We start from the raw sequence: 22,165 nt of genomic DNA on the forward strand, positions 1-22,165 counted from the left end.
ATGGGAATGCACAGGTAGACAGAATTTTCTTCCACTGATAACTTGCTATCAGCCACGTATTACTGAGTAGTATTTCATTGTGTGGATATACCACATTTTATGTATCCACTCTTCAGTCAGTAGGCATTTGGGTTGTTTTCACTCTGTTTATTATGAACAATGCTGCTGTGAATGTTCATGTACAAGTTATGGACATGTTTTCATTTCTCTTGGGTATATACTTAGGAGCGGAATTGCTGGGTCATATTGGCCACTCTATGTTTCACATCTTGAGGAATTGCCAGACTGTTTATCTATACCATTTTACTTTTCCCATCAGCCGTGTATGAGGATTCTAATTTCTCCATACTCTCTCTAATGCTTGTTATTATTTATGTTCTTTTTATTATGGCCATTCTATATTAGTAGGTATGAAGTGGTATCTCATTGTGGTTTTGGTTTGCATTTCCCTCATGCCTAATGATGTTGAGCATCTTTTCATGTACTTATTAGCCATTCGTATACCTTCTTTGGAGAAATATCTGTTTAGATCATTTGTCCATTTCAGTTGGGTTACTCATTTTGTTACTGAATCATAAGAGTAGTTACACTTTTACAGTGTTGGATCACAAAGAGATTTACCATCTGAGAAGTTAGAATTGAACATTTAAAATTCATTTAAGAATGGTTAAAAACACATTACATGTTAACAAACATAAGTTGTTTTTTGTTTTGTTTTGTTTTTTTGAGACAGAGTCTTGCTCTGTCACCAGGCTGGAGTGCAGTGGTGCGATCTCGACTCACTGCAACCTCTGCCTCCCGGGTTCAAGCGATTCTCCTGCCTCAGCCTACCGAGTAGCTGGGACTAGAGGCGCGTGCCACCACGCCCAGCTAATTTTTTGTATTTTTAGTAGAGACGGGGTTTCACCATGTTGGCCAGGATGGTCTCAATCTCTTGACCTTGTGATCTGTCCACCTCGACCTCCCAAAGTGCTGGGATTACAGGCGTGAGCCACCGTGCCCGGCTACAAATAACATTTTTATTTAAAAAATTTTTTTTTCTTAAAGATGTGGTCTTGCTCTGTCGCCTAGACTGGAGTGCAGTGGCACAATCATAGCTCATGCAGCCTTGAATTCTTGGGCTCAAGTGATCCTCCTGTCTCAACCTCCCAAGTAGCTGGGGCCACAGGCATGTGCCACCATGCCTGGCTATTAAAAAAAAAATTTTTGTAGAGACCGAGTCTTGCTTTGCTGCCTAGGCTAGTCTCGAACTCTTGGCTTCAAGTGATCCTCCCGCCTTGGCCTCCCAAAGTGCTGGGATTACAGGTGTTGGCCAGCACGCCTGGCCAAAAATATCTTTGTTTTTTAGAAAATACAGTGAGAAGAATGGCCTTGTTTTATGTATTTGCAAATCTCTTTAATGCCTTGCTTAGTAAGACAGTTGATTTCTTGCATCTACTTCTGTACCTAGTCTGTTACAATATGCTTTGGTTGAAGTATAATGAAGAAAATCTAGCCTTACACAGACATGTAGTTGGAAAAGGGAGGAGTATTTTATAGCCTGTTAAGGTATTAGTAATTACGAATATTCTTTGATACTGTATCTAAACTGGACAAGAGGTAGTTTCTGAAAGATTAGTTGCAATGTGGAATCTGAAACCATGTCAATGAACTATTCCTACTCTTTCACTTTGAAATCTGTTGGTCTCTGTTGCATTTTGAATGGAACTTTTACTAATGAGTGATTTTGTATTATAATCTCATGCATTGGTCATTTAGAAAATATTGATTCACTTAGTCATGTAGCTCTTCCAAATACTAACATATTTCATTATACAGTACTTAAAAGTTCACATTTAATTAATTAATTATTTTTAAGATGGATTTTCGCTCCTGTTGCCCAGGCTGGAGTGCAGTGGCATGATCTTGGCTCACTACAATCTCTGCCTCCTGAATTCAAGCAATTCCTTTGCCTCACCCTCCTGAGTAGCTGGGATTACAGGCATGCGCCACCACGCCCGGCTAATTTTGTATTTTTAGAAGAGATGGGTTTTACCATGTTGGTCAGGCTGTCTCGAACTCCCGACCTCAGGTGATCTGCCTGCCTCTACCTCCCAAAGTGCTGGGATTAAAGGCGTGAGCCACAGCACCCAGCCTATTTATTTATTTTTGAGTCAGGGTCTCACTCTGTTGCCCAGGCTGGAGGGCAGTGGCACGATCTAGGCTCACTGCAGCCTCTACCTCTTAGGCTCAAGTAATCCTTCCACCTCAGCCTCCAGGTGTCTATGGCTATAGCTGCGTGCCACTGTGACCAGCTAATTAAAAAAATTTTCTTTTGTACTGATGGGGTTTTACCATGTTGCCCAGGCTGGTCTCAAACTCCTGGGCTCAAGCGATCTTTCCACCTCGGCCCCACAAAGTGCTGGGATTAAGCGTACACCACCATGCCCTGCCAAAAATTCACATTTGTTCCCAATAGAAGAGTCTCTAAGTATCAGGATTGTGTCAGACTCATAGTGGTAGATAAAAATTGACCAAAATTTTAATTTTTGCTTGAAAGTTCAAATTTTATCATTGGCAAAAAATATTATCAATTGTTTCCTTGGAGTGATGGGCTCATTTCATTCCTTTTTGAGAAAATGTCTGCCCTGCACTCATCTGTATAACTGTACTTTACGGTCAGTTACTTGTTTAAGTAAAAATGGTGTTCCGTGAAAAAAATTGACTAGTTTGGCTTATAGCTAACAATCACACAAATATTTTGTTTTGAGGCAACCATTGTGCTTTGGTATGCAGTGGAAGTGCTTTATGCGTATTTAACCATTTCGTCACGCAGAATATTTTTTGTAAATGTACTCAAGGGTTGAGATTTAATAAAGTTAATAGTTTTTATTGCTTCATCTACATTGCTTCATCAACATTCTTAAGGAAACTTTTATTTCAATTCCAAGTATACAATGATCAAGAGTGCAGTTTAGTGTCACTGCTGTAATTCTTGCAACAGTTTTTCCCACCATTGCTTTTATACACGAATCAGTGCAAATGTCAGCAGACTGTAAAAGGCTAATAATGTCTTTGTGTTATTGCAAAAATGGTTTTGCCCTCACAGATTACCTGAAAAGGTTGAAGGACAAACCCCCACCCACCGCCCCCTGCCCTGGGCTTGCAGGTGGGATGAGAACCACTGGGCTAGACAGTGTTTAATGGAAATGGGTGTTTTGAAGGTGCTTGCTTCTCTGTTATCTGAGACTGGTAGCATAACCTTGCATGGTGATAGCAGCAAAATCTGTATAGTGTTGTGTACCTTGTTGCGTTGTTCTTTCCAATCTTTAGCACTATGCAAAAATCACAAAGCACTAACCACTGAGACTCCTTTGAAAATAAACTGCTTCCGCATTTTCTTCTTCCTTTCCTTTTCTTTCTAACAAGAAAAGCACCTCTTCAGCACCTAACTTGGCAAATGTGCTGTTTCCCTTATTTCATGTTTTGAGTTTCAAAAAGACAGTGGCTCTTTAGGGCCTTCCTCCATATCTCTGAGAACCCTTGATTGATGTCTAGTTCAGGCCCAGGCCAGTGGCTGGCAATGACCTGATTCTTGCCATGTAAATCCTTACTGAATGGCATGAGACTCCAACTTAGCAGTTCATGGAATTGTAAGGTGAGCCCAGTTTCCCAGCCAATTATGACTCCATCTAAAGCCGTAGCTGGGCCATTAATGTATTTTGCGCCTTGTCCTCTTTTATATCTTGCCAAACTCTGAGAGTCTACTGTATAGCTACTGGCAACAGGCCTCTGCCAAAACAGTCTATGAATGTATCATTTTACACCTCATTTTTCCTTGTTTCCCCCTGTGATGGCACCTTGCCTGTGTTTCTCTCTCCCACATCTTTCTACCCACTTAAAACAATTATTCATTTAACTTATTCCTTTATTGTAATATTATAGACTTTTGGCTTCTGTAGTTATTTAGTGTGAAAGAGATTCTGAAGAATGAAAATGCTAATATCTTCTTATAGCGCCCTTCCTTTTTCAACCACCAGTGGTTCTCCTAAGGGCCCTCTTCTGGGTTGAATTGTATCCCCCCAAATGTATATGTTGAAACCCTAACTCCCAGCACCTCAGAATGTGACCTTATTTGGAGATTGAGTCTTTACGGAGGTAATCAAGTTCAATTAAGGTCATCAGGGTGGGCCCTAATCCAATATGATTGGTGTCCTTATTAAAAGGGGAAATTTGGACGTATGCACACCCACCAAGAGCGCGCCAAGTGAAGATGGAGGCAGTGATTGGGGTGGATTCCACAAGCCAAGAAACACCAGACTGCCAGCAGCCCACCAGAAGCTAGGGGAGAGGTGTGGTACAGATTCCCTCACAGCCCCCAGAAGAAATCAACCCTGTTGACATCTTGATTTTGGACTTCTAGTGTCAACTGCGAGATGACAAATTTCTTTTTTACCCAGTTTATGGTATTTCATTAAGGCAGCCCTGGGAAATGAATACCGACTCAAAGCTGTCTGCTGTCTCCCATGGCCCTGTGGTTCTCTTGCTTACCTTGGACCTTTGTTCTTCAGGTCACACCAAGGCTGGTCTCCCAGGGTGACCTGTGCGCCTGCCGTGTGAGGTTCCTCCTCAGAGCAGTGCTCTGTGATGCTCACACTAATGAAGAATGCAAGGTTGAGGACTGTGTTTTCTGGAAAGATGGATAGAGATGGTTTAGGGACTCAGAGACAGGCGACTCCATGTACCTGCTTCCATCCCGTTTGCATGTACCTCTTACCCTGCATTGATGAGAGGTATTAAAATCCTACTGGCCTCCACTTGCTCCTCTTCTCCATGGAGCAAGGAGCACTGAGCCAGCATGGGTGTATCTGGCTTTCTTTTCTCCAAGTGCATTCTCCATGGGACCCTTCTGTGGGTTCCCAGCTGACCGCTGGTTTGCACCACACAGCCAGGAGAAGTGGCCAAGAAAAGCGAGCTGCTGGATGGAATGCTCAGGGCCCCAAAACATTACTCTTCGTGGTAGTTTGGTTCTTGCCAGGATGTCCTTGTAAAACTTTTATGAAGATGTTGTTGTACTTGCATTGGAGGTTGAAATTTGCTGTTAACTTTGCTAAGTCCCATGTCCCCCAGGAATGTGGAACGCTAAGGAAATGCTCTGGCCCTCCCTTCTGGACGGGCGCTCCACTGCAGCAGCTGCCTGCATAGAAAGTTGAGCTGGCTGGCTGGATTAAGGGACATCAGCTAGGCCTTTGTTTAAAAATATTTAAAATATGTTTGAACCTCCCTTTATCAACAAAGAACAGTTTCTTTCAGCAGGGAGAAGTTTTTCATTTCCATGTTTTTTGTTGTTTTTTTTTTTTTAACCATTTTGTTTGGTTCTTTTGTATATTAGCGACTTTAGAAAAGTATTCCCATTCACAGTTTGAAAGCCAAGTATAAAAGGTATTGCATCGTTATTTTCTATTTTACTTAAGAGAAAAGAGCAGTTTGCTTCTATTAAGAACATAATGTTTATGAAGATAATCTTCTGGCTTGAGTTAATTTTTTCTGGTGCCGAGCTTTGACAGTTAAAAAACAAGAACGTGTTTGCGAATGTATTTAAAACATCTCTGGAATTAGGAGTTCATGGAGGTATATTAGGTAATGAGAATGAGCTTTGGAAGTTACAAAGAAATAAAAGAGGTTCCTGTGTCTGAGTCTGCTGGTATGAGAGCCAGGAGTATTAACCTCCAGAGGGTCCTTGACTATTAGGTCTTTTGAGTTAAGTTTCAGGATAAGGCAGCATTTTTCTAAAATCCAGGTTTTCCCTTGCCTGCCTTTGTGATGATGACAGTGTGTATCAGGTTTCTGCTTAACTTCAGATCTTCTTTGGGTATCTTCCCAGTGTTATTAGAAACCTGAGATATTTCCCTACTTACTTGCAGGAGGAGCCAGCATGTTGCACAACTGCAGGGGCCCCATTCATCTTAGAGTATATGGATTAGACCAGGGCATCAAGGGCTGTAGGCAGCATGCAGTGCTATGTGCAGGTGCTAGCAGGGAAGGCATGGTAGGTGAAGGTTTCTGTTTCTTGGGTGCATTAATATGGAATTATTTTTCAAAATGGATTCTAGCCATACCCTTGTTATTCCATGTTTTTAAACCAGATCATTCATCTTGAGGAGTACTCAGCCAACTCTAGGTACAGCTTTTCCTCCAGCCCCTCAGCCACTGCTTGACAGGGTTGTGAGGCCACAGCCTGTGAGAGATCAATCTGGAGAATTATTAGGTGTCTCTTAAGTTGCTTTAAAATCACTTGGAGGCCAATCCTGAAGTTTAGGAAAAGAGTGTGCTTGTGTTTCTTCTGTTTACTCCTTTCTCGTCTAAGTGTTCTTGTCCTTTCGTTGACTCTGGAGACTGGAATTGAGTAAAGAACATGAAAGGGATTTCAGTTAAATATTAGAACCTTTCAAGTTTCAGGGCTTTCAACTGAGCTTAGTGACGTGCCACCGATGACCAAGGTTCCATTATATCCTGAAGGGATATTTCTCTAAGGCCAATTAGGCATCAATCATTAATCACTTTACAAATGGTACTTATATTAGGTTGAATCTTATGACCTTTCCATTTTTGTAGATCAGAAATAGTTGGATATTGGCAGTTTCCCATGGTTTTACCTGGAGTCCTCTGGAGAGGCCATGTAGCATTGTGCTTCAGAATAGGGACCTGGGACCTGTATGCCTTGTGCTGGGCTGGAATTTTCACCTTGGCACTTATTTGTGACATTGGACAGGTCACCCACTGCCATTGGCTTACATTGATTGCTCTGAAAATGGGGTGATTGTGGTTCCACACCATAGGGTTGTTTTTAAGATTAAATATGTCCATGTATGTAAAGCACCTAGGACAGGGCCTGGCACACGGCTCCCTCTGTGTGTGGTTTTTTTCATGACTTCTTCATTCTTAGGACCTTCACAGTTTCTGCCATATCTGTGTGCCACCTGTGTAGTCGTTGTCTTGGTCAGCACAGGCTGCTATAACAAAGTACCAGGGACTGTGTGGTTAAATAGACATTTATTTCTCATAGTTCTACATGTCGGAAGTCTGAGATCAGAGTGCCAGCATGGTCGGGTTCTGGTGAGGGCCCTCTTCCTGGCTCACGGAGCTGTCTTCTTGCTGTGTCCTCCCGTGGCAGAGAAAGTGTGAATGAGTGAACAAACTCTCTGTCATCTCTTCTTAGAAGGATCCTAATCTCATCATGATGGCCCTGCCCTCGTGACCTTATTTAATCTTAATTACCTCCCAAAGACTCCACCCATCTCCAAGTGCATATTGGGGGAGTTAGGGCTTCAAAATATGACTTCTGGAGAGACCCAATTCAGTCCATAGCAGTCATTTATTTAGTGTTTTTCTTTAAAAGTGGCAATTTTAAAAACAGGAATAACTTGGGCCGGGCATGGTGGCTCATGCCTGTAATCCCAGCACCTTGAGAGGCAGAGATGGGCGGATCACGAGGTCAGGAGATCGAGACCATCCTGGCCAACATGGTGAAACCCCATCTCTACTAAAAATACAAAAAAATTAGCCAGGCGTGGTGGCGGGCACCTGTAGTCCCAGCTCCTCGGGAGGCTGAGGCAGGAGAATGGCGTGAACCTGGGGGCGGAGCTTTCAGGGAGCTGAGATCACGCCACTGTGCTCCAACCTGGGCAACAGAGCGAGACTCTGTCTCAAAACAAAACAAAAAAACAGGAATAACTTATTTCGTTCATTCTTGGATGCTTTTCTTGTTTTTGTATATCGTCTGTGAAATTAGAATGTCTCTTTTTTTTTTTTTGAGTCACTCTGTTGACCAGGCTGGAGTACAGTCTATGACCATGGCTCACCACAGCCTCTATCTCCTGGGCTCCAGCAATCCTCCTGAGTAGCTGGGACTACAGGTATGTGCCACCATGCCCAACTAATTTTTGTATGTTTTATAGAGACAGGGTTTCACCATGTTGCCCAGGCTGGTCTTGGGCAACAATTCCTGGGCTCAAGGGATCCTCCCACCTTGGCCTCCCACAGTGCTGGGATTACAGGCATGAGCCACCATATGCTGGGCACTGTGGGATAATATCTTAAAATCCATGACATGTCCTGGTTTAATTTTTTTCTTGTCCACTAAAAGATATAATGGCTGATGGCATCATGGATTTGGTAGGAAATGGTATTTTTGTGGGGTTTTTTTTGTGTTTTTGTTTTTTTTTTGAGACAAGGTCTTGCTCTGTCGCCCAGGCTGGAGTACAGTGGTGCAATCACGGCTCACTGCAGCCTTGACCTCTTGGGCTCAAACGATCCTCCTGCCTCACCCTCTGGAGTAGCTGGGTCTGCAGGCACATGCCACCACACCCAGCTAATTTTTAAAACATGTTTTATAGCGATGGAGTCTTGCTATGTTGCCCAGGCTTGAACTCCTGGGGTCATTCAGGTGATCCTCCTTCCCCAGCCTCCCGAAGTGCTGGGATTACAGGGATGAACCACCATGCTCAACCCCTTTAAAATGGTATTTTTTAAAGGAAATATTACCAAGAGTGTGTGCTAGTTATGTTTTTCCAACCATGTTAAAATGAATAAATGTCTGTTGTTTTAAAAAGTCCTCCTGTGTACCACCTTGCAACCTCTGTGGATTAGCAGTGGACTCCTGGCTTACCCTTTGGGAAACATGAATGTAGAATGTAGTGTATGGTTTTCGAGTCAGGTTTTGTGGCTCAGCCTCTTCACCTAGCATGGCTGTGCTTTGGTTGGTCTCACACACTGAAGTGTTACTTAAGGTTTGGATTATGGGAAGGACTTTTACTACTAAAGAGGTTGGAAAACCACACGTTTTGGGAGGCTGAGGTGGGAGGATCACCTGAGCCCAGGAGTTCAAGACCAACCTGGGCAACATGGCGAGACCCTGTCTCTATAAAAACTAAAAAAAGAAAAAAAAAAGAGCCGGGCATAGTGGCTCGTGCCTGTGGCTCCACCTACTTGGGAGGCCAAGGTGGGACAATCATGTGAACCCAGGAGGTCCAGGCTACAGTGAACCAGGTTCACATCACTGCACTCTGGCATAGATAACAGAGTGTGAGACCTTGTCTCAAAAGAAAACCACATCAGTAAGCCATCTTCTCGTTTGCCTCACTAACATCCTGTTGAGGTGTCCCACAAACCAAACAGGATGTGGGGGTGCGGAGGATTATCCCCTCTAGGAGCAAGTTGCCCCATCTGGTTGAGGGAGAGGTGGTTCTGTCACCACTAGAGCATGTTGAGTGCTGCAGAGATGGCTGGCGACAGGGATGTCTGGCCTGGCAGATGTCGCCTTCAAGGAGGGAGTGTGCTCATTGCAGGTTGCTTTCTGGGATGAGAGTAGGCTAGTAATGCGATGCTTGGGGCCTTCCCTGATATAGAAGGCACTGGACAGGCATGTAATACGGATAAGGTAGAGAGGGTGATGGATAGTGTTTTAGATTTTCTGAATGGCCTTTTTCTCCATTTCCTGTTTTTTTTTTTTTTTTTTTTTTTTTTAAAAGCTGCATCCTTTTGCATTGAATGAAACCCCATCAAGGGCATCTCCTAACTCTTCTTCCCTTCTCTTGGCCAGGGCTGGTGTTTTTTGTGTGTTTGTGACTGACAATGCAGAATGGAGAATTTGGAGAAGGTAGTTTTGCCTTTTTTCCTACAGGAAGAGGGACTTGTCTACAAATAAAGGGGTCTGCCTTTCAGTCCTTTGAAGCCACCTGGTCTGACAAAGACAGTCTCCCTGTCCCTTTTTGAACCTTAAGCTGAGCAAAAAATTACTTAGTTGCTGAAAGCGGGTCATTGTAGAGGACTTCCTGCACTCCTGCTTTGACTTCATCTGCAAGAGAGCTGAGAAATGAGTGAGGCATTTCTGCTTCTTGAGACTTCTCTTGGTGTGGCAGGGCATCCTGTTGAGGAGGGACTCCATTGCCTCGTGCCCCTGGTATAAACAGCCCCAGAGGGCTTTGGAATCAGCCTGGGTCAATTCTGGAGGAAAATAAGGCCTAATAAGCATGCCTCTTTTCCCAAAATGTAGCCACAGGGGTCTAAGCAGCTGATTGTGGGGTCCAGGGCCACCAGGAGTCTTGGCTGGTCCAGCGTATCTTGATTTGTTAGGAAGGTGGATTTGAATTCAGTCTAGAGAAGATAACGTGCCTATTGTGCAGAATGCAGACCTTTTTGTTCAAGGCTGTGTGCATTTGGAAGTAGAATGACAAAGCAGTGTAGATTTACACAGAGCATCTTTGAGTCTGTTACAACCCTAAGTTTTATGGTTTTGAGCCAGGAAAGTACTTTTCACATTCTGTCTTTGCAGTCCTGAGATTTTACTGTGGTGGCACTGGTTATGAGATAAGACTCACAGTTACAAAATTCCAAGCTGAGGATTATCATCTAGAACCACTCCATAGTTGGATCCTTGGGCTCACTCTTCACTCTGTCACTCACAGCACCTGTCACAATGCATGTATGTTACCCAGAGGGTGCCCAGTAAATTTATTGAACAAGTTTCTAAACTTCCAGATTGCTTTCTGATTGGACAGTAATGACTGTTCTTTTTTTTTTTTTTTTTTTGAGACGGAGTCTCGCCCTGACGCCCAGGCTGGAGTGCAATGGCACGATCTCGGCAAACTGCAACCTCTGCCTCCCAGGTTCAATCAATTCTCCTACCCCAGCCGCCCAAGTAGCTGGGATTACAGGTGCGCACCACCATGCCCAGCTAATTTTTTGTATCGTTAGTAGAGACGGGGTTTCCCCAGGTTGGCCAGTCTGGTCTCAAACTCCTGGCCTCGTGATCCGCCTGCCTTGGCCTCCCAAAGTGCTGTGGTTACAGGCGTGAGCCACTGCGCCTGGCCAATGTCAGTTCTTTTTGAGACCTTGACCATTACACTGAATCCATTACATTGAAGTTTCTTGAGACTGTACCATGATTGGGGTGGGAAATAAATGTTGTGTGCAGTTTTGGATTTGGAGAACTTTGTGGGAGTGAAGAGTCAAGAAGGATGCTTTTAAAAGCATAACTCTTCTATTTTTTAATAACAGCTGACGTTGCAATTCATGGGAACAATGAATTTTGTCTTTTCTGAAACTTAGTAACCACTTGGTCTGTCAACAATTATTTGAGTAGTCTACTGGGCAGGCAATAAAGCAGTGATCAATAGATTTGGAGATGGATAAAACAGTTGGTTTTCTCTCACTCCCCTCCTTTAGGGAGGGAAAGGTATATATGAGACAGTGATTAAAAGCATTAAATGAGGGAGGCAGGCGGTGTCAGAGTGCCTTGTTTGAACATGGGTCCAACTGACTGTGTGTTTCTTTGAGTATATGACCTCCTGAGCCCAGGTTCCTTATCATCCCATGGGGCAGTAATCACTTTCCTGCCCACCTTACCGGGAGGAAGTGGATGTGACCTGAATTATGAGTTGTAAAGACTGAACACTGGAAATGATTGCCACTGATAGAGAAAGGGTGTAAGAGTGGCGCTTTTGGAGTGCAGAGGACACCAGGAGCCTCAGGCTCACGACTGGCCTCATTTGGTTCTCCTCCCCTCCTTGTGTACCAATCACCCAAGGAAGGTGATTCATTAGACTTCATTAGACATACTTCCCAGTTCAGTTTCTCTCTTAGCTCAGAGTAAACAAGTGACTCTCTGTTCAGAACTGAATGAATTGCATCTGGTACTTTTAGTCCTTGCATCTTACAGCGAAGATTAAATGGTACTCTGGAGGTTTGGCAAGATGAGACTCACTTCATCACCAGAGAAGAATGGAGTCACTTGGGAGGGAGCACCCGTTCTGGTATGAAATTTCTCCTGATCACAAGTGCTTGTGAAAATTAACCTTTTGCATACTCTCATCCTTCTCAAGGAAAGGCTGAATTGCTTCTCAAGTTTGGTCCTGCAACCTTGGGTGAGAATTCTGGTTTTGTTGCAAAGCTAGAGCTCAGAAACAAGAAAGTACAAGTCCATTTTTCTTGGAGGAAGAGAGCAGGCAGCTCAGCTTACATGAGCATCTGATCCAGCAGTCCATAGCTCCCTGTGTGGGAAGTGTCCCCTTAGCTGTGGAACCCAGGTAGGTAGGTGAACACCTCACCTCATGACTGCCACACCTTATGACTGCCCATTAGCTGCTGCGTCCCCTCTCCTCCTTCTCTCTTCTTCTCTCTTTCTGGAGGAATAGTCTAGTTTGGGTTGGAGATGAACCTCTGGCCTGGGAAGATCTCTTTCAAATAAGATTATGCCCATCTGTGGCTTAAGAAGTTACTCATTCACCAAGACACATGCTTGTGTCTAGAAGTAATACCATCATGTTACCACAATAATATTAAGTAGAGCATATATAACTGCCATTTTTGTAAATAAAATCAGGAAACTGTAGCCATTTCATATGGTAATTCCCAGTAACTCTTGAGAATCTGAGTTGTGATTTCTGTCATGTAGACAAGTATGATGGACCGAATATTCATTTAATTTCCCTACCAAATTCATGTGTTGAAGCCCTAACCCCCACAGTGATGGTATTTGGAGATGGGGTCTATGGGAGGCAGTTAGGGTTAGATGAGGTCAAGAGGGTCGGACCTTCACGATGGTCTTAGTGCCCTTATAAGAAGGGACACCAGGGAGCTTGCTTTCTTTTTCTCCCCTTTATGCACAAAGAAGAGGTCATGTGAGCATGCAGGGAAATGGTGGCCACCGCAAGCCAAGAGAAGAGGCCTCAGAGTGAAACCTGCCTCAGTGGCACCTTGATCTTGGACTTCCCAGCTCCAGAACTGTGAGAAAATAAGTTTCTGTTGTTTAAGCCTCCCAGTCTAGGGTACTTTGTTATGATAGCCTGAGCAGACTAAGATACTTAGTTCAGATAGAAAGTGAGAAGCTAATTTGAGTATGTTCTTTATCTGTTCTTGGCCTGTTTTCTTTGGTCTAGGCAAGTCATTTTCAAGGTGTTCTGTGAAGTTCATCTTCATCAGAATCACCTGGGAAGCATGTTAAAAAACCAGAGTCTGGGTCCCAACCCCAGAGATTCTGATGAGGGTTATATGTGTGGCTGGGCTGTGCATTTTTCGTTTGTTTATGTTTTTTCTTTGAGGTAAACTTTACATGTAGTGAAATACACAAATCCTAAGTGTACTGTCTCATGGGTTTTTAACAAATGACTTGCTTTGTGAAACCCAACCCCTGTCAAGATAGAGAACAACATGACCATCAGCCCAGAAAGTTCCCTGGTGTCCCTTCCCAATCAGTCCCCACTGGGGACCTTCAGTGGCATCCCAGAGCTGTTTATTATGGTGGCAGTGGCTAGAGAGCTACTGTTAATTAATTTGAGCAACAGTGCAGCTGAGAAATTTGATCTAGCAGGGGGCGTCTGGGACTGCCATCCTGAATTCAAGGTTCTCAAATCCTGTAGCTCTTGGGTCATAATGATAGGAGCTATATATATATATATATTTTTTGTTTTGTTTTGTTTTGTTTTTTTTTTTTTTTTTGAGACGGAGTCTTGCTCTGCTGCCCAGGCTGGAGTGCAGTGGCCGGATCTCAGCTCACTGCAAGCTCCGCCTCCCGGGTTCACGCCATTCTCCTGCCTCAGCCTCCCGAGTAGCTGGGACTACAGGCGCCCGCCACCTCGCCCGGCTAGTTTTTTTTTGTATATTTTAGTAGAGACAGGGTTTCACCATGTTAGCCAGGATGGTCTCGATCTCCTGACCTCGTGATCCGCCCGTCTCGGCCTCCCAAAGTGCTGGGATTACAGGCTTGAGCCACCGCGCCCGGCCGATAGGAGCTATATTTTTTAAAAGGGATAGTTGGGCAACTGGTTAGAAGGAAATGGCAATGAGTTCATCTTTGGGCCTATTTTGAAATTGGGTTGTTTCCAGTTCTGAGTGGGGAGGTTGCATTGTTGTTTTGAGTCTCAGATTGGAGCCCATTACCTACCAGGCTCCTGCTCATTCTTACCTCCTCTTGGAGGAATCCCAAACAATTCTAATTCCACTAGTAGGGTTTCCCAGCCGGTCACTTTTCCCTAGCTGTTCCCAGTTGTTCTAAGTGTAGAAGCTACATCATCCTTGGCTTCTGCCTAGTGGCTCACTTAACTGCATCATCTCACTTTATCATGTTGCTGTTTATCTTTTGTAACATAAAGTTTTATTATTTGACATACTATCTCAGTCTGTTCCTTTTGCTGTAATAAAATACCTGAAACTGGGTGATTTATAAAATAAATGTATTTCTCACAGTTGGGGAGGCTGGGAAGTCCAAGATCAAGGCGCCAACAGATTTGGTTTCTGCTGAAGGCTCACTTTCTGCTTCCAAGATGGCACCTTGTTGCTGTGTCCTCATGTGGCAGAAGATGGAAGGGCAAAAGGGTCAACTCTTCTTCAAAACCTTTTATAAGGGCACTAATCTGTTCATGAGAGAAGAGCCCACATGTTCTAATCACCTCCCAAGACCCCTCACCTCTTAATACCATCACTTTGTGGGTTAAGTTCCAATGTGCATTTTGGAGGGCCATATACATTCAAACCATAGCATATGCATTATCTCATTTAATCCAGAGCTAATGGTTGACATCCCATCCCACTGGGACAAGAACACATGTGATAGTTGAGCTTAAAGTGTCAAAATATGGAAGGTATTCAGAGGGAACAGTGATAGTGAGCTGGAGAGTTCTGGAAAGATCATGTGGCGGCAATGGGGCTGGAGCTGTACCTGGAAGAATGAATGGGGCAGAGGATGGGCAGGCAGGAGAATGGGGGATAAAGACCTCCTAGGCGAATTTAGTATGGCATCTTGGTTTTATTAAATAAGTAGCATTTGATACTCTTTAGTCTACTTTACCTTTTCCTTCCAACAACTCTGTGAATTAGATGGGGCAGATGGTTAAATTCTGTTTACTGTTGAGAAATTGAGGTCCAGAGAGAAAAAAAATGCTTTACCCAAGACACACAGTGAAATTAATGGCAGCCTGAGCTTCTCACCCTTGCTGTTTGAGTTTCTCCATGTCACCTGACCACCCACTGGTATCTGACCGCAAAAGACCTTCCTTGCTGACTTCCTGTGGTATTTTATTTTGTTTTGCACAGCATGGTGCTGCTGTTAAAAACTAAGTCTTTTAAAAACATTTCCTCAGTAGCATCAAACACATGTCTTTATCTTCTTGATTCAAGCTGGTCCTGACTTTAATTTGATGTCTTTGGGATATCTTGAGGAGATTAGGGTAAGAATACGTGTGGACTTTCATTCTTGAGAATATAGGAAAGTATTAGATTTCAGAATCCGAGGTTAACACAGTGGTCACCAGCCTAATGTGGCTATTTAAATTTGAGTTAATTAAGTAAAACTTAAAATTCAGTTCCTGGTTTGCATTTACCACATCCCAACTGCTCAGTAGCAACATGTGGCTTGCAGCTCCTACATTGCCGGTAGAGAAATAGAACATCGCCATTATTGCAGAATGTTGTGTTGGACAGCACTAGTCTAAAGCTGCTGTCTCAACTAAGTGACTTCTCTGTAACCTCTGACTCTCTGTAACTTCTAACTTCTCTGTAACCTTCGACCTTACAAGGTAGGCTTGGAGTGCAGAGGAGTGCAATGAAGTTGTCTGTGATACTGATGCTTATCTCAGGCCATACTGTAATGTTCTCTGGGTCGTCTCTCCAAAAGACACAAGAAGTCACTTGTTTTTCACAGAGAGAGAACCTCTGATTCTAGCTATTATACTGCCTCTTGTAGAGGTGCTACAGACAGGCCATGATAGGATCTGGAGCCAGTGTGTTATCATTTCTTCCATAGTTATAGATGGAGTGCTCCATGTGTCATTAGTCATTTACAGTGTTGTGTGTGTTAGCCTCAGTGTCTACCCATGAGGATATATGCCTGTATTTTGGAGAGGGATATAGGGGGGAGGACAGCTGCAGCTCTATCTGAAGGAATGAGCTGCCATATTGATGCCTCCATTCTTAAGAATGTTCTCTGTTGTGGTTGCTGGTCTCTGGCTGACATTTGGTATGTACATTCTTTGAGTCTGCAAGAATAAAAGGCTCAGTGCAGTGTTATAGGCAGGGGTCTGCTCTTAGTTCAAATTCGTTGAGGGAAGCCGTTTTATGCACAGTGACTTGTACCCTGAACATCCTTTTGGAAAGATGAAGCAAAGAGGGTTATTGTGTGATTTCATCATATACATGGCCTGAATGGATGGTAAGACTGTTGAATGGAAGGTTGGGTAGATTAGAGTGTGCTGCCAAAGGCAAAAGGGCTCTGGCCAGGGGCCCAATACTACTGTGAACAGGATGCAAATGATGGTGGCCTCACAGGAGATACACTGAAAGGGGAGTAGTTGGGTGGGACTGGAGCTAACCCCATTTGAGGTCCCCAAGACCATGTAATGAAGCAGGAAACCCAACACACAGAGTGCATGAAAGCAGGACACAGTGATGATTCCTGAATGGGCAGAGGGCCCCAGAGAGGGAGACAGTGACTTGGGTTCTTTAAGGGCTCACAGGCTATACCCACAGGCTACAGATTCACCTCATTCCATCCCCTTCTCTGTAATTGCCCTGGTGAGTTTCCAAATGAAGGGAAAGAGCCAATAGCCCTTTAGGAAGAGATGCACTAGATGAAAATCACCTGATTAAAATATTGCTGTTAATCGCGGGAGAGTGGGGTAGGGAGGGAAAAAAAACCACAGGCTCAAGCGTTAAAAGCAATAAATTATATGTTAGGCTTTGCCACCCAGTATGACCTTGGGCAAGTCGCATAAGAGCCCCATTCCCTCTGATCCTGGAGCAGGGGGAATGCCTGCCACCTGCCTACCTCATGGGGGTTTTGGGAGGATTAATAAGATAATGTCTGAGCTGTGCTTTGGGCTCCTTGGAGACAGCCACTGTATATCAGGAATTATTAGCACAAGCCAGGACAGTTTCTTGCCCATTCTTTACCTCATTAAGCTACCTATGCCTGATTACATCTGCCTGTAAAAGTTCCTGCTCAAAGAAGAGTGGACTGGGAAGGTCATAACCCAGCCTGGATCTCTCCTGGTAGGTTTCATTAAAGCCACTCCCTAAACCCACACTTCTCAGCAACAGGGCACCTTGAAAGCTTAGCGCAGTGCCCCCATCTAATGCCAGAGATGGACAGTTAAAAAGAAAAGAATAAAAGATCCTATGGACTTTTTGCACTTCTGTGCTTTGTGTTACCACTACCAACCCACCCGCATTCTAGCACACCAAGGGGAGTGACTGCCAGATTGCAGGGGATGAGGGACAAGCTCCAGGAGCCTTTAGCTACTCAGTTTTAGACTGAAACCAGGTGGCTCTAAGTTCACATACCAAGAAACCTATATTTATTGTGTTTCTAAGTGAGGGCAAGTCCATGTTGTATGAATGTGTATTATGTATAAAAGACACAAAGTAGCCAGGTGCGGTGGCTCACGCCTGTAATCCCAGCACTTTGGGAGGCCGAGGCAGGTGAATCACGAGGTCAAGAGATCGAGACCATCCTGGCTAACATGGTGAAACCCTGTCTCTACTAAAAATACAAAAAGTAGCTGGGCATGGTGGCGGGCGCCTGTGGTCTCAGCTACTTGGGAGGCTGAGGCAGGAGAATGGCATGAACCCAGGAGGCGGAGCTTGCAGTGAGCAGAGATCGCACCATTGCACTCCAGCCTGGGTGACAGAGCGAGACTCTGTCTCAAAAAAAAAAAAAAAAAAAAAGAAAAGACAAAGTATATTCAGTGTGGGTCTCTATCCTCAAAGGTCTTCATCCAGTTGGATAAATTTGACATTTATTCCTAGAAAGCTCACTAGCCTTGATATAGACCAGGGGGAGAAGTCAGATTAGGGGATGGAAGCACTTCAGGTCAAAGGGTTCAGAGGCCAAGCCTGGGCCAGGGGCAGAGGGGTGAGGGGAACAACTCAGCTACAACATCCTCAAGTGTATCCAGAGGCCATGCAGACAGAGGCTTGAACCGCAGTTCACAGGAGACTTTCAGGTGCCTGTGATCTTCCTGGAATAGGAGAGGACAGGATTCAAGGCCTTCTCCCACCCACCACCTATCTCCTGGGAGGCTGCCATGAGACGGTGTCTCATTACCTCCCAGGTTCTGATGAGGATGAACTTCTGTACTCCAGCCCCCTCAGAATAGAGTTGCAGAAGGTAAAGCTGCTTAACTACAGTGGACCCCTCAGCAACAGGGCATCCCACAACTCATGCTGCAGTCATCTGGCCCCTTCTGTTCCAAGGTCATAATTTTTTGGTATGAAGGACAAAGCCATGGAGAGCTAGCACCTTTGGCTACTCTTTATTTTGCTGTCTATGTAATTAATAAACTGCCTGAATCCAAAAGTGGCTTGTGATACCTTTACCAGCCGAATTAGTAAGGCTGTGGCCTTGCCTTGTCTCGTATGCTTGGTAAGAGGGTGTGGTCAACTCTCACCTTGACTGCGCCAAAGCTTTAGGCCAGAAGGATAGAGCTGGTTCCCAGGGCCTGTCAAAAGAGAAGGGAGCAGGACTGAGGGCAACCAGCAAAGCTTTAGACCCATGCAGACCAGTGCCACCTGGCTCAGCCATCCTAGCACAGCTGGAATTCTTTCCATCTTTGTTTCATCAGCCACACACAAGGACATTAATACTGACATCATAAGGTTGTTGTTAAGATCGGAGATAATGTATGTTATACTTCCATAGCAGTCCCAGACACAACTGCTAAAACAGAAAATAACAGCCACTAACATTTACTATGTGCTTGCCTCGTTCCAGGCACTGTTCTGCTAGTTTTATAGGCTAACTCATCTGACCCTTACAACTACCTTTGAAGTAGATATTCTTGTTTTATGTAGATGAGGAAGCCAAGACAAAGAAGTTCAGAAATTTGCTCAAGGTCACACACAAGTTAGTGGCAGAGGTGGGATTTAAACCCAGGCAGCCTATGAGCCTACTACTAATTCGGCTGGTAAAGGTATCACAAGCCACTTTTGGATTCAGGCAGTTTATTACTTACATAGACAGCAAAAGAAACAGTAGCCAAAGGTGCCAGCTCCCCATGGCTTTGTCCTTCATACCAAAAAATTACCTGCCTCAGTGGACATCAGCGATATTCCCGCACTTTGCTGCTAAAAAGAAAGTAACATTTTATCCAGTCTAAGTTCTGAGAAGAGTTCTGGTCTCCTATATCTTCGTATCAGGTTGAGCCTGAGTAGAAGGAAACAAGACAGAAGGGCTGGCAGGGATCTAAATAGAGAGGACTCTAAAAGTGATGAGTGATCTGGTTTGCAGGTGGTAGAGTATGTACTTGGTTTGTAGTTAAGGAGAAGGACAAACTTCAAAAGCTGTCTTATAAGTCAAAGGCCCCAATTTCGGAATACGCAAGTGTCGGTAATACATTTAGCCAAATGCTGGACAAGGTAAGGTAGATGTGACAATGGACATGAAAATGCCAAATACAGAATGGTGGTCACATTTTGTAGGAAGAGAGAGAGAAATACTGTTTTTCAGGCTAGTATTTGATGTATTGTTACTGTTTTGTATCTCAACCACTTGATTTCTTGAAAAAGTATAAACTTGATGACTTTACTGCATAATAAATCCACCCATTGCACCCACATTGCAAGCAAACTCCACCCACTCCATAAATTGGTGCTCTTCCTACTACATCTCCTGTCTACTTTCAGATAGCTTTCCTAAAGCCCTGACTGGCAAAAGCCTAATTCTGCCCTCTGCAAAGATCTCAAGTCCTTGTCTAACTAAAGGGGAAAAACATTAAAAATGAAATGTTTGAGGCCGGGCGCGGTGGCTCAAGCCTGTAATCCCAGCACTTTGGGAGGCCGAGACGGGCGGATCACGAGGTCAGAAGATCGAGACCATCCTGGTTAACACGGTGAAACCTCGTCTCTACTAAAAAAAATACAAAAAACTAGCCGGGCGAGGTGGCGGGCGCCTGTAGTCCCAGCTACTCGGGAGGCTGAGGCAGGAGAATGGCGTAAACCCGGGAGGCGGAGCTTGCAGTGAGCTGAGATCCGGCCACTGCACTCCAGCCTGGGCAACAGAGCGAGACTCCGTCTCAAAAAAAAAAAAAAAAATGAAATGTTTGAAACTCAACAGAGTGAACAGAATGAAAACTACTGCCTATAGTCGTGTGTCGCATAATGACGTTTCAGTCAACAACTACATATACAACAGTGGTTCCGTAAAGATTGTAATGGAACTGAAAAATTTCTATTACTCAGTATTTACTATATATTTTTATGTTAGAGTGTACTCTTCTACTTATTAAAAAAGAAGTTGGGGGCCGGGCGCGGTGGCTCAAGCCTGTAATCCTAGCACTTTGGGAAGCCGAGGCGGGCGGATCACGAGGTCAGGAGATCGAGAGCATCCTAGCTAATAGGGTGAAACCCCGTCTCTACTAAAAATACAAAAAAATTAGCTGGGCGTGGTGGCGGGCGCCTGTAGTCCCACCTACTTGGGAGGTTGAGGCAGGGGAACGGCGTGAACCCGGGAGGCGGAGCTTGCAGTGAGCTGAGATCTGGCCACTGCACTCCAGCCTGGGAGACACAGGGTCTTTAAAAAAAAAAAAAAAAAAAAAAAAAGCTCCATGTGTGTTACTGTAACTAAAGACCTTCCAGTGGGACAAGATATGGACATGGAAGACAGTGACATTGATGATCCTGACCTTGTGTAGGCCTAGGCTAATATGTATGTCTTAATTTTTAACAAAAAAAGTTTAAAAACAACAAAAAAAAGTTTTAATAGAAAAAAGCTTATGAAATAAGGATATAAAGAAAAAATATTTTTGTACAGCTGTACAATGTGTTTCTTATTAGAGAGTTATTACAAAATTCAAAAGTTAAAAAAATTAAAAAGTTTATAAAGTAAAAAAGTTACAGTAAGTTAAGGTTAATTTATTATTGAAGAAAGGAAAGCATTTTTTATAAATTTAGTGCAGCCTAAGTTATAGGCATATAGTTTTAAAAATCTTTTTTTTTTTTTTTTTGAGATGGAGTCTTGCTCTGTTGCCCAGGCTGGAGTGCAATGGCGTAATCTCGGCTCACTGCAACTTCTGCCTCCTGGGTTCAAGTGATTCTCCTGCCTCAGCCTCCTGAGTAGCTGGGATTACAGGTGCCTGCCACCATGCCCATCTAATTTTTTTGTATGTTTAGTAGAGATGGGGTTTCACCATGTTGGCGAGGTGGTCTTGAACTCCTAACCTCAGGTGATCCACCCACCTCAGCCTCCCTAAGTGCTGGGATTGCAGGTGTGAGCCACTGCACCCAGCCTAAAAATCTTTTATCCCATATTTTTACTGTACCTTTTCTATGTTTAGATATGTTTAAATACACAGATACTTACCATGGTGTTACAGTTGCCTTCAGTACAGTAACATGCTGTACCAGTTTGTAGCCTAAGAGTCATAGGCTATATATACTGTACAGCCTAGGTATGTAGTAGGCTATTGCATCCAGGTTTGTGTCACCACAGTCTATGATGTTTGCACAGTGACAGAATCGCCTAATATTTCTCAGAACATGACCCCGTCATGAGGTGACACATAACTATTTAGATTAAGGCTTTCGGTGAAGTAGAACCATAGACAGAAAAGAAAAGACTACCTTTGAATTGTTATTCCTTCACAGATCATCTGTCTTCTCTGTTAGTTTTGGAAACTTGTTTTATCCCTGTATTGGGCTATTTCACTGTGACATATCTAGGGGTGAATTTATGGATTTAATACATCCAGTTGAGGCTGGGTGCGGTGGCTCATGCTTATAATCCCAGAATTTTGGGAGGCTGAGGTGGGTGGATCACTTGAGCCCAGGAGCTCAAGACTAGCCTAGGCAACATAGTGAAACCCCATCTCTACAAAAAAGACGAAAATTAGCCAAGCATGGTGACACACACTTGTAGTCCCAACTACTCAGGCGGCTGAGGCAGGAGGATTGCTTGAGCCTGGAGGGGGTTGAGGCTGCAGTGAGCTGAGATCATGCCGCCACTGCACTCCAGCCTAGGTGACAGAGTAAGACCCTGTCTCAAAAAAAAAAAAAAAAAAAAAAGGAAAAGAAGAGAAGAAAAAACGTAACTATATAACAAGTGGAGCAAAGCACTCTGTTTTTGAAAACTTATGTCTTACTTCACTTCTGGAAAGTTCGCAACCTTCATCTTTCTGAATAGGGTTGGTCTGCCACCACT

General features: G+C 44.0%; 1 protein-coding gene across 6 annotated transcripts in view; it reads left to right on the top strand.

Annotated features, from left to right (window-relative positions):
* LOC105487279 (zinc and ring finger 3) overlaps nucleotides 1-22,165 on the top strand; it is a 177,084-nt gene that overhangs the window by 65,164 nt on the left and 89,755 nt on the right. The window contains exon 1 of one of the 6 annotated variants that reach the window (XM_071080340.1): nucleotides 297-10,694. The exons of the other annotated variants lie outside the window; for them this stretch is intronic. The gene's annotated coding sequence lies outside the window, so the exon portion shown is untranslated. Of the gene's footprint in view, nucleotides 1-296; nucleotides 10,695-22,165 lie in introns of those variants that run through there. 6 annotated transcript variants of the gene reach the window in all.

This window comes from Macaca nemestrina, chromosome 15, assembly GCF_043159975.1.
Source record: "Macaca nemestrina isolate mMacNem1 chromosome 15, mMacNem.hap1, whole genome shotgun sequence".
Taxonomy (NCBI): Eukaryota; Metazoa; Chordata; class Mammalia; order Primates; family Cercopithecidae; genus Macaca; species Macaca nemestrina.